At 44.8% G+C, this 11,715-nt stretch overlaps 1 pseudogene; it reads left to right on the top strand.

Annotated features, from left to right (window-relative positions):
* The first annotated feature begins 309 nt into the window (after positions 1 to 309).
* LOC100338501 (Y-box-binding protein 1 pseudogene) lies at positions 310 to 1,709 on the top strand (annotated as a pseudogene).
* The last annotated feature ends 10,006 nt before the right edge of the window (positions 1,710 to 11,715 follow it).

The raw sequence follows: 11,715 nt of genomic DNA on the forward strand, positions 1-11,715 counted from the left end.
GAACAGTCTATTCAATAAATGGGGCTGGGAAAATTGGATTTCCACATGCAGAGTCATGAAGCAAGACCCCTACCTTTCACCTTACACAAAAATCCACTCATCATGGATTAAAGACTTAAATCTATGACCTGACACCATCAAATTATTAGAGAGCATTGGAAAAACCCTGCAAGATATAGGTACCGAGTTCGATTGGTAGCGGGAGCGGAGAGTGGACCCCAGAGAGCCCTGAGCAGCCCCACCGCCGCCGCCGGCCTAGTTACCATCACACCCCGGGAGGAGCCGCAGCTTCCGCAGCCGGCCCCAGTCACCATCACCGCAACTATGAACAGCGAGGCCGAGACCCAGCAGCCCCCCCCCCCCCCGCCGCCCCTGCCCTCAGCGCCGCCAAAACCAAGCCCGGCACCACGGGCAGCGGTGCAGGGAGCGGTGGCCCGGGCGGCCTCACATCGGCGGCGCCCGCCGGCGGGGACAAGAAGGTCATCGCAACGAAGGTTTTGGGAACAGTAAAATGGTTCAATGTAAGGAACGGATATGGTTTCATCAACAGGAATGACACCAAGGAAGATGTATTTGTACACCAGACTGCCATAAAGAAGAATAACCCCAGGAAGTACCTTCGCAGTGTAGGAGATGGAGAGACTGTGGAGTTTGATGTTGTTGAAGGAGAAAAGGGTGCGGAGGCAGCAAATGTTACAGGTCCTGGTGGAGTTCCAGTGCAAGGCAGTAAATATGCAGCAGACCGTAACCATTATAGACGCTACCCACGTCGTAGGGGTCCTCCACGCAATTACCAGCAGAATTACCAGAATAGTGAGAGTGGGGAAAAGAATGAGGGATCGGAGAGCGCTCCCGAAGGCCAGGCCCAACAACGCCGGCCCTACCGCAGGCGAAGGTTCCCACCTTACTACATGTGGAGACCCTATGGGCGTCGACCACAGTATTCCAACCCTCCTGTGCAGGGAGAAGTGATGGAAGGTGCTGACAACCAGGGTGCAGGAGAACAAGGTAGACCAGTGAAACAGAATATGTATCGGGGTTATAGACCACGATTCCGCAGAGGTCCTCCTCGCCAAAGACAGCCTAGAGAGGATGGCAATGACGAAGACAAGGAAAACCAAGGAGATGAGACCCAGGGTCAGCAGCCACCTCAGCGTCGGTACCGCCGCAACTTCAACTACCGACGCAGACGCCCAGATAACCCTAAACCACAAGATGGCAAAGAGACAAAAGCAGCCGATCCACCAGCTGAGAATTCGTCTGCTCCCAAGGCTGAGCAGGGCGGGGCTGAGTAAATGCCGGCTTAACATCTCTACCATCATCCGGTTTAGTCATCCAACAAGAAGAAATGAATATGAAATTCCAGCAATAAGAAATGAACAAAAGATTGGAGCTGAAGACCTTAAGTGCTTGCTTTTTGCCCGTTGACCAGATTACTAGAACTATCTGCATTATCTATGCAGCATGGGGTTTTTATTATTTTTACCTAAAGACGTCTCTTTTTGGTAACGACAAACGTGTTTTTTAAAAAAGCCTGGTTTTTCTCAATACACCTTTAAAGGTTTTTAAATTGTTTCATATCTGGTCAAGTTGAGATTTTTAAGAACTTCATTTTTAATTTGTAATAAAAGTTTACAACTTGATTTTTTCAAAAAAGTCAACAAACTGCAAGCACCTTCTAATAAAGGTCTTAAATAAAAAAAAAAAAAGATATAGGTACCGACAATGACTTCTTGGAAAACACCCCAGAAGCACAGGCAGTCAAAGACAAAATTAACGTTTGGGATTGCATCAAATTGAGAAGTTTCTGTACTGCAAAAGAAACAGTCAGGAAAGTGAAGAGACAACTGACATATTGGGAAAATATATTTGCAAACTATGCAACTGATAAAGGGTTGATAAGCAGAATCTTCAAAGAAATCAAGAAACTCCACAACATCAAAACAAACAACCCACTTAAGAGATGGGCCAAAGACCTCAATAGACATTTTTCAAAAGAGGAAATCCAAATGGCCAACAGACACATGAAAAAATGTTCAAGATCACTAGCAATCAGGAAAATGCAAATGAAAACCACAATGAGGTTTCACCTCACGCCAGTTAGAATGGCTCACATTCAGAAATCTACCAACAATAGGCCGGCGCCGCGGCTCACTAGGCTAATCCTCCGCCTAGCGGCGCAGGCACACCAGGTTCTAATCCCAGTTGGGGCGCCGGATTCTGTCCCGGTTGCCCCTCTTCCAGGCCAGCCCTCTGCTGTGGCCAGGGAGTGCAGTGGAGGATGGCCCAGGTGCTTGGGCCCTGCACCCCATGGGAGACCAGGAAAAGCACCTGGCTCCTGGCTCCTGCTATCGGATCAGCGTGGTGCGCCGGCCGCAGCGTGCCGGCCGCGGCGGCCATTGGAGGGTGAACCAACGGAAAAAGGAAGACCTTTCTCTCTGTCTCTCTCTCTCACTGTCCACTCTGCCTGTCAAAAAAAAAAAAAAAAAGAAATCTACCAACAATAGATGCTGGATAGGATGTGGGGAAAAGGGACACTAACCCACTGTTGGTGGGATTGCAAATTGGTTAAGCCACTATGGAAGTCAGTCTGGAGATTCCTCAGAAACCTGAAGATAACCCTACCGTTCGACCCAGCCATCCCACTCCTTGGAATTTACCCAAAAGAAATTAAATTGGCAAACAAAATAGCTGTCTTCACCTTAATGTTTATTGCAGCTCAATTCACAATAGCTAAGACCTGGAACCAACCCAAATGCCCATCAATAGTAGACTGGATGAAGAAATTATGGGACATGTACTCTATAGAATACTATACAGCAGTCAAAAACAATGAAACCGGTCATTTGCAACAAGATGGAGGAATTTGGAATTCATCATGCTGAGTGAATTAAGCCAGTCCCAAAGGGACAAATATTATATGTTCTCCCTGATCGGTGACAACTAACTGAGCACCAAAGGGGAAACTTGTTGAAGTGAAATGGACACTATGAGAAACAGTGACTTGATCAGCTCTTGTCCTGACGGTTGATGTACAATGTAATACTTTATCCATTTTAGTATTTTTTTGTTCTAGTACCATTGGTTGAACTCTGTAATTAACATCAATTATTCTTAGGTGTTTAAATTTTAACTGAAAAGTGATCCCTGTTAGGAATTTGGAAAACATTATGCTGAGTGAAATAAGCCAATCCCAAAGGGACATATACTGTATGTTCTCCCTGATAGGTGACAACTAACTGAGCACCAAAAAGGAAACCTGTTAAAGTGAAATAAACACTATGAGAAACGGTGACTTGATCAGCCCTCACCCTGACTGTTGATGAGCAACTGGATATGTTATCCCTCTTAGTATTTTGTTTGTTTGTTCTACTTAATACTTTTGGTTGAATACTGTAATCAATACACGATTATTCTTAAGTGCTGAAACTTAACTGAAAAGTGATCGCTGTTAAATATAAGAGTGGGAATAAGAGAGGGAAGAGATGTGCAATTCGGGACATGCTCAAGCTGACTTACCTCAAACGGTAGAGTTAGAAACATACCAGGGGATTCCAATTCAATCCCATCAAGGTGGCATGTACCAATGCCGTCTCACTAGTCCCAGTGATCAATTTCTGTTCACAATTGAATGATAGGACTAAGAGCTAAAGGGATCACATAAACAAGACTACTGTCTGCAAATACTAGCTGAGAGAATCAAAAAGGGAGAGAACGATCCAACATGGGAAGTGAGATACACAGCAGACCCATAGAATGGCAGATGTCCTAAACAGCACTCTGGCCTCAGAATCAGCCCTTAAGACATGCGGATCCGGCTGAAAAGCCCATGAGAGTATTTCAGGCATGGAAAGCCAAGACCCTCTGGCAAAACAAAAACAAAAACAAAAACAAAACAAAACAAAAACACACCTAAATGAAAGATCTCTGTGAGATCCCAGTGGAAAGAATGGGTCATCCAAGAAGGAGGTACCTTTCTCTGAAGGGAGGAGAGAACTTCCACTTTGACCATGGCCTTGTCTAAATATGATCAGAGTTGGTGAACTCAGGGGGCTTCCATAGCCTTGGCAGCTCATGACAAGAGCCTAGGGTGATTACTGAGGCCATAAACAAGAGTGTCAATTTGTTAAGTCCACAACAGGAGTCACTGTGCACTTACTCCTCATGTAGGATCTCTGTCCTTAGTGTGCTGTACATTGAGATTTAATGCTATAACTAGTACTCAAACAGTATTTTTCACTTTATGTTTCTGTGTGGGAGCAAACTGTTGAAATCTTTACTTAATGTATGCTAAAACTGATCTTCTGTATATAAAGAGAATCGAAAATGAATCTTGATGGGAATGGAAGGGGAGAGGGAGTGGGAAAGGGGAGGGTTGCGGGTGAGAGGGACATTATGGGGGGGCATTGTAATCCACAAGCTGTACTTTGGAAATTTATATTCATTAAATAAAAGTTAAAAAAAAAAAAAAAGAATGGGATGGGAGAGGGACTTGGATGTGGGACGAGAGCGGGGGTGGAAGGGCAGGTATCGGGGGAAGAACTGCTATAATCCAAAAGCTGTACCTAAGAAATTTATATTTATTAAATAAAAGCTTTCTAAAAAAAAAAAAGCCCTGGCCTGCAGTGCTGGCATCCCATGTGGGCACTGGTTCGATTCCCAGCTACTCCACTTCTGATCCAGCTCTCTGCTATGGCCTGGGAAAGCAATAGAAGATGGCCCAAGTGCTTGGGCCCCTGCACCCATGTGGGAGACCCAGAAGCAGCTCCTGACTCCTGGCTTTGGATCAGTGCAGCTCTGGCCATTGCAGTCATTTGGGGGAGTGAACCAGCGGATGGAAGACCTTTCTCTCTCTCTCTCTAACTGTTTCAAATAAATAAAATAAATCTTAAAAAACAATTTAAAGTTTCGTTTATTTTTTTTTTTGAAAGGCAGATTGTCAGAGGGAGAGTTGGAGAGATGCTGGCTCATGCCCCAAATGGCCACAACGATCAGAATTGGGAAAGGCCAAAGCCAGGAGTCAAGAACTCCGTCCAGGAGTTCCATGTGAGTGGCACAGGTCAGATACTTGGGCTGTCACCAGCTTCTTTCCCAGGTACATTAGCAGGAAGATGGATTGAAATTTTTTGAAAACAGCTCGAGAATTGATTAGGAAACGCAGTTATTATCAGTGTATAATGAGTTTTAGGATAAAAAACCATGACAGATTCATCACACCAGTATGATCAGACATAAATGTTACATCATTCAGAACATTCGCATCAATACCACATCAGTACCAATAAAAGTTAAAGAAGATTCAGCCTCACTCTGTTATTTGACAACACTACAAATGCGACCCAATATTCCAAATAAACCTGATTAGTTTACATCTCTCTTCAAAATGAGAGTTACATCTTTTGAGGTTCTACAGCTCAGTGAGAAAATCTCAAAACTGACTTTTTGTCAAAAAGACTTAATGTAAAACACTGCTCTTGAGGAAGTCAGGGAATAATGTCAAAAATGGTTTCCAGCTGTGCCTGTGTCTGCACGTGGCCTCTTCTCTGTGGAGCATCTGTGTGTCTGCTTCCCTACCTGTAAGGACACTCGTCATTGGAGGTAGGGCCCTCCCTAGCCCCGCAGGACCTCACGTGAACCAATTACACCTGCATGGACCCTCTTTCCATAAGGTCACAACTGAGTTGAAAGGGGGTGTGAGGTTTTGGAGGATGTAGCTGAATCCACTACAGAATCTTAGCTTAATGTTTCTATTGAGGCATTTCAATTGCTGTAATATATGCCTGGTTGGTTTATCATGAGTTCTCATCTGTATGTGTCTTAGCCTTTTTGTGCTGGTATTAAAAAAATAACTGAGATTGGATAATTTATAAACAATAGAAATATATTTCTTACAGTTCTAGAAGATAGGATGTCCAAGATCAAGATGTTGGCAGGTTTGGCTTCTTGTTTGTTTTGTTTAATTTTTCAGAAAATCTGATTTTTGTTCTTTTTTTTGTTGTTGTTGTTATATTTTTGTTTCATGCTACTTGGATCCTTATTAATTCTTGCTTCCTGTTTAATTTGAGTTTAGCTTGTTGTTGCTTTTCTAAGTCCCTGACATACACTGTTAAATTTTTGAAAATCTGGCTGGCGCTGCAGCTCACTTGGCTAATTCTCTGCCTGTGGCGCTGGCACCCCGGGTTCTAGTCCTGGTTGTGGTGCCGGATTCTGTCCCGGTTGCTCCTCTTCCAGTCCAGCTCTCTGCTGTGGCCCAGGAGGGCAGTGGAGGATGGCCCAAGTGCTTGGGCCCTGCACCCACATGGGAGACCAGGAGGAAGCACCTAGCTCCTGGCTTCGGATTGGCGTAGAGCCGTCCATAGCAGCCATTAGGGGAGTGAACCAACAGAAAAGGAAGGCCTTCCTCTCTGTCTCTCTCTCACTGTCGAACTCTGCCTGTCAAAAAAAATTTTTTTTAAAATCTGGAATCTTTCTATTTTTAAAATCTACGCACTTAATGCTATAAAATTCAATCTGAATACTGCTTTATTGTATGCACTGATTTTAACATGTTGCATTTTCAATTCCATTTGATTGTATACATTTTTTATTTTCTTTTTCACTTGTTTAATGATCAATTTGTCATTCAGTCATGTTTTCAAAATTCTATGTATTCATGAATTTTGTTTCTCTTGTTGCCCAGAGCCTAGAGTTTTTTCTGGATCTCCCACGCGGATGCAGGGACCCAAGGACTTGGGCCATCTTCTATTGTTTTCTCAGGCCATAGCAGAGAGCTGGATTGGAAGTGGTGCAGCCAGGTCTCGAACCGGTGTGCATATGGGATGCTGGCGCTTTAGGCCAGGGCATTAACCTGCTGCACCACAGCGCTGACCCCTCCAGTGGAATCTAACATGAAGTGCTTGTGCATACAGGGCAACAGACCTTGAGGGATGCTGATCTTGAGTATGGGACCAGAGCCAGCAGTACAAACGAAGTAGCCATCTACAGTTCAGGTCCCATACAACCATAGGGCCTTGTCCTCCCGCCAAGGACCTTGTTGACTCTGGTGCATCTCCTCTGTGGGTGCTCCCTTCAACCACCCTCTCCAGCACTGGCACACTGTGGCTTGCTTCTAGACTTTGCATTACATTGAAGTATCTTTCTGGAGATTGAGAGAAGCAGAGACTTTGGAGCAAATGACTTTCTCATTCTTGTGTTCACCTTCTCAGAATCATTGGCTGTAAACTATATGAAAGAAAGAAATCAAGTTGAAGCTCATAAAATGCCTGATTTAGTGCTTCCTGAATATTACAAAATGGGCTATGGAAGATCTTCTGTAATAACACAAGAAAAATCTGATTACGAAAAAAGAAACAGGTTTATTAGAGACTTACCATGCCAAGGATGACCCTAGTTGAATAAATTCTATCCAAGGATGGCCTTGGGGCCTTAAGCTATTGAGGCTTATGTTTGGATGGTTAGCAGGCAGAAGTTAGCAATTAATATCTGCTCTTGGGTTGGTCAGTGTTAGTTAGTCATGTAGGAGAGTTGCTGAGATGGTTTCTACTTGAACAGTTGACCTGTGAGCTGATCTGTCTAAAATACCGAGTCCACCCAGCTAACAGTTGCCTTAGCTATTTGTGTTGAACATTCTGTCTCTGTATTTCACATTTTTACTTTTCATTTAGCTTATCTGGATGGCAAGCTATACCCATATTTTCTTATTTTTCTCAGTCCTAAGTTCCAAATCACACTTCAACCATGCCTATTAGACAACATCTTTGACTCACACTACTGGGTTAAGTACCTTGGCTAAGATGGGGGTCACTATTTTCAATAGATATTACACATTCATGTTTTGGTCAAAAAGTCATCTGAGAAAACACAGCAGGATTGTAGAACTATTTAAAGGTCACGTTAATCTTTAAACCATGCATTTGAGCCTGGCGATGATGACATTGAGTTTGTAGTCTACATTTATGCAAGGAATCAAGTATGTACAATATATACCAAGAAAACAGTCCCAAACACAATGGTAAGAGCCTGCAGAACCAAGCGTGGGGGTATCAACAAGATTGCCAAATTTTCTGAAGTCTTTGTTTTGCATATGTCTTTAAGATCAAAGATCTGGAGCCAGGACTGTGGCATAGCAGGTAAAGCCGCCGCCTGCAGTGACAGCATCCCATATGGGCACTGGTTCAAGTCCCAGATGCTCCACTTCTGATCCAGCTCTCTGCTATGGCCTGGGAAAGCAGTCAAAGATGGCCCAAGTGCTTGGGCCCCTGCACCCACGTGGGAGACCTGGAAGAAGCTCCTGGCTCCTGGCTTTGGATCAGCTCAGCTTGGCTGTTGCGGCCAACTGGGGAGTGAACCAGCAGATGGAAGACTCCCTCTCTCTCTCTCTCTCTGCCTCGCCTCTCTTTCTCTCTGTAACTCTGGCTTTCAAATAAGTAAATAAATCTTTTTAAAAAAAGATCAAAGGTCATCAAAGACTGTAGATTCTGGCTGAAACTTTCAGAACTATACTGAATAAGAGTGGTGAGCAAAAAAGACACATATCAAGTAAGAAAAAAAAAAAGAAGAGACTGTAGGGATGGGAGTGCAACATTCCTTCTCTAAGATGGTACATTTATGAACTGAGAAGTTAAGAGAATGATTCTGTTCTCAGCCAGTCTCTGTCCAACCCTGTGAATTTCTTAGACATGGGAGACTTCTGGCCTTAATAGTACTCTGAATCTGTCAGCTTCAGAATCAAAGCATATAGGGATGGGGTCAGGGCTGTGGCTCAGGGGGTTAAAGCCCCCAGCCTGCAGTGCCAGCATCCCTTATGGGCGCCAGTTGGAGTCCTGGCTGCTGCATTTCCAATCCCTGCTAATGCTCCTGGGAAAAAGCAGTGGAGGATGGTCCAAACACTTGGGCCCCTGCACCCACGTGGGAGACCTGGAAGAAGCTCCTGGCTCCTGGCTTCAGCTTGGCTCAGTCATGGCTATTGAAGGCATTTGGAGAGTGAATCAGCAGATGAAAGATCTCTCTCTCTCTCTTTTTCTCTCTCTCTGTAACTCTGCCTTTCAAAGATATAAATACATCTTTAAAAAATGCATGTGGGACTTTTGAGCCTCTTTTGGGACCAGGGACAGGACTCTGAGCTTGAGCTTAAGCAGAGATCTTCCTCAGGGCATCTGTTCAAGAGACTAGTCCTCCACCTGCTCAACAGTCCCACGCCATCCTGTTCCTTCCCAAGCTCTCCTAGAAAGTTCGATTGAAGTGCTCTTTGCTTTGGAAGCTACTTACATTTCATGTTAATGGAGAGAGAAAAAGTCCCATTCTTTGAATGACTTGATAGGAAGTCTTACCTGCCATCTATAAAATCATGCAGAAGTTAAGTCCTATGATTTGAAAACCACCTGACTCGGTACAAGGAGTTGGTACTGTAGGAAACTGTGATGCTCGAAGGAATGTAGGAGTCACTCCAACAGTTGATTAAATTATGTTTTGGTCTTGGAGTGACTGGGGTACAGACAGTGGTCAGGAGAGGGGCCCAAACTGATGACATAGAGGGAAGACAGCAAGCATTTATTTGCTATCCAGGGAGAAAGGAAATAATAGCCAGGCAAATAAGGAAGCAATGTATGACACGTATGGTATTCAGCTGTTCAGGCATTTGAGATCTAAAGCACTGTCTAGGGTGGCAGCTGTCCACTTCATGTTGATCTGAAGGAGGTAGGGTACCTGTTTCCTTCCTACAGTGTCTGCTCCTGGGGGATTCCCAGGAATCCCAGTTGGAGTTCTGCAGTTCAGCTGGCTTCCATTCTATGGAACCTTGGTGTTCTCCCCACTGGATGAGGTGATGCCAAGCAGGCCTCCTTTGTAATTTGGCCGTAATGTGGTGGTCGGTGAGAACTGTTCTTTTCTTCAGGTTTGGAAGCTGCCTTCGCACGATGTCTCTTTCAGACTTCTCCAAGTTTCAGATCATATGGGCAGTGACTAGGGAGATGCCAAGAAAAGGCTGCCATGTACTTGGAAGGATACGATTGAGAACACTGCATTGTCCCCTGACAAGCTTAAGTGCTAACTTTTTGAACAGGGCATAGTCTGAGATTGCAGGAGATATTCAAAGACACATAATCTGCCCAGCTATAAACTCATAAATGGGGAGTCGATGAACCCACGAAGGAGCTGTTGTCTTGTTCATTAAGGCCATAAGGAAATCCTTTATGCTAGAGCCTTAGAGTACATTGGCAGCTTTAATTGCAAAATATCCTTTGCCCTATTGATGTGTCTTCAAGATTAAGGAAGGTAAAAGTTATAAAGTCTTTAATCAGCAAAGTTTTGCAGTTACTCAGTTTCAACTGCAGTGATTTTTGAATTTTTCTGTGAGAGGAAAGATGGGTTGAAATTCCGCAAGTAAGGAACATAAAGTGGTCTTTTAGCTAGTACAGGAACTGCTGCTTTGACAAAGAAGAATCTGCACCCATCTCAAGAAGCAGCAAAACATGACCAGAATATATTTCCAATGTACCAGAGGGAGTAATCACATTAAGTCAAGATCATGCACTAAGGTGGGAGAACTAGGATTTCCCCTCATGTTTTGTAAGTTGTTTATTAAGGATTTTATTTATTGGCCAGCGCCGTGGCTCAATAGGCTAATCCTCCACCTTGCGGCACCGGCACACAGGGTTCTAGTCCTGGTCGGGGCGCCAGATTCTGTCTCAGTTGCCCCTCTTCCAGGCCAGCTCTCTGCTATGGCCTGGGAGTGCAGTGGAGGATGGCCCAAGTTCTTGGGCCCTGCACCCCATGGGAGACCAGGAGGAAGCACCTGGCTCCTAGCTTCGAATCAGCGCAATGCGCTGGCCGCAGCGTGCTGGCCTCGGTGGCCATTGGAGGGTGAACCAACAGCAAAAGGAAGACCTTTCTCTCTGTCTCTCTTTCTCTCTCACTGTCCACTCTGCCTGTCGAAAAAAAAAAGATTTTATTTATTTATTTGAGAGGTAGAGTACAGACAGTGAGAGGAAGAGACAGAGAGAAAGGTCTTCCATCTGCTGGTTCACTCCCCAAATGGCTGCAACAGCTGGAGCTGTGTCGATCTGAAGCTAGGAGCCAGGTGCTTCTTCCTGGTCTCCCATGTGGGTGTAGGGGCCCAAGCACTTGGGCCATCCTCCACTACTTTCCCAGGCCACAGCAGAGAGCTGGACTGGAAAAGGAGCAGCTAGGTCTAGAATTGGTGCCCACATGTGATGCTGGCGCCGCAGGTGGAGGATCAACCTAGTGCGCCACGGTGCCAGCCCCTTGTAAGTTTTAAATAAACAAAAATGTAAAAGAATAGTATAATTAAGATGCATAACTGACCAAGGCCTGGAAACTGTGAGAATTCCAAACTTGACTTACATGTTCATCTCTGTGTACTCTGCTGTGACAAGGCAATGTGTCAGACCTCAGGAATGTCATCCCTACACAACACATTTAAATCCAGGAGACTTAGTAATAATTCCTTGATCTCTAAGTAGTTTAGGGCTGAGTGTTTCATACAAATGCCCTCTCATGTCACATGAGTGACATCTGACATGGCTGTTTCCCACAATGATTTAGGCTTAAGAAACCAAGACATTGGGTTAAACCTGCAGTGCTCGCATCCCATATGGGCACTGGTTCGAGACCTTGCTGCTCGAATTCTGATCCAGCTCCCTGCCGATGGCCTGGGAAAGGAGTAGAAGATGGCCCAAGTCCTTGGGCCCCTGCATC

The sequence above is a fragment of the Oryctolagus cuniculus genome, chromosome 4 (assembly GCF_964237555.1).
Source record: "Oryctolagus cuniculus chromosome 4, mOryCun1.1, whole genome shotgun sequence".
Classification (NCBI taxonomy): domain Eukaryota; kingdom Metazoa; phylum Chordata; class Mammalia; order Lagomorpha; family Leporidae; genus Oryctolagus; species Oryctolagus cuniculus.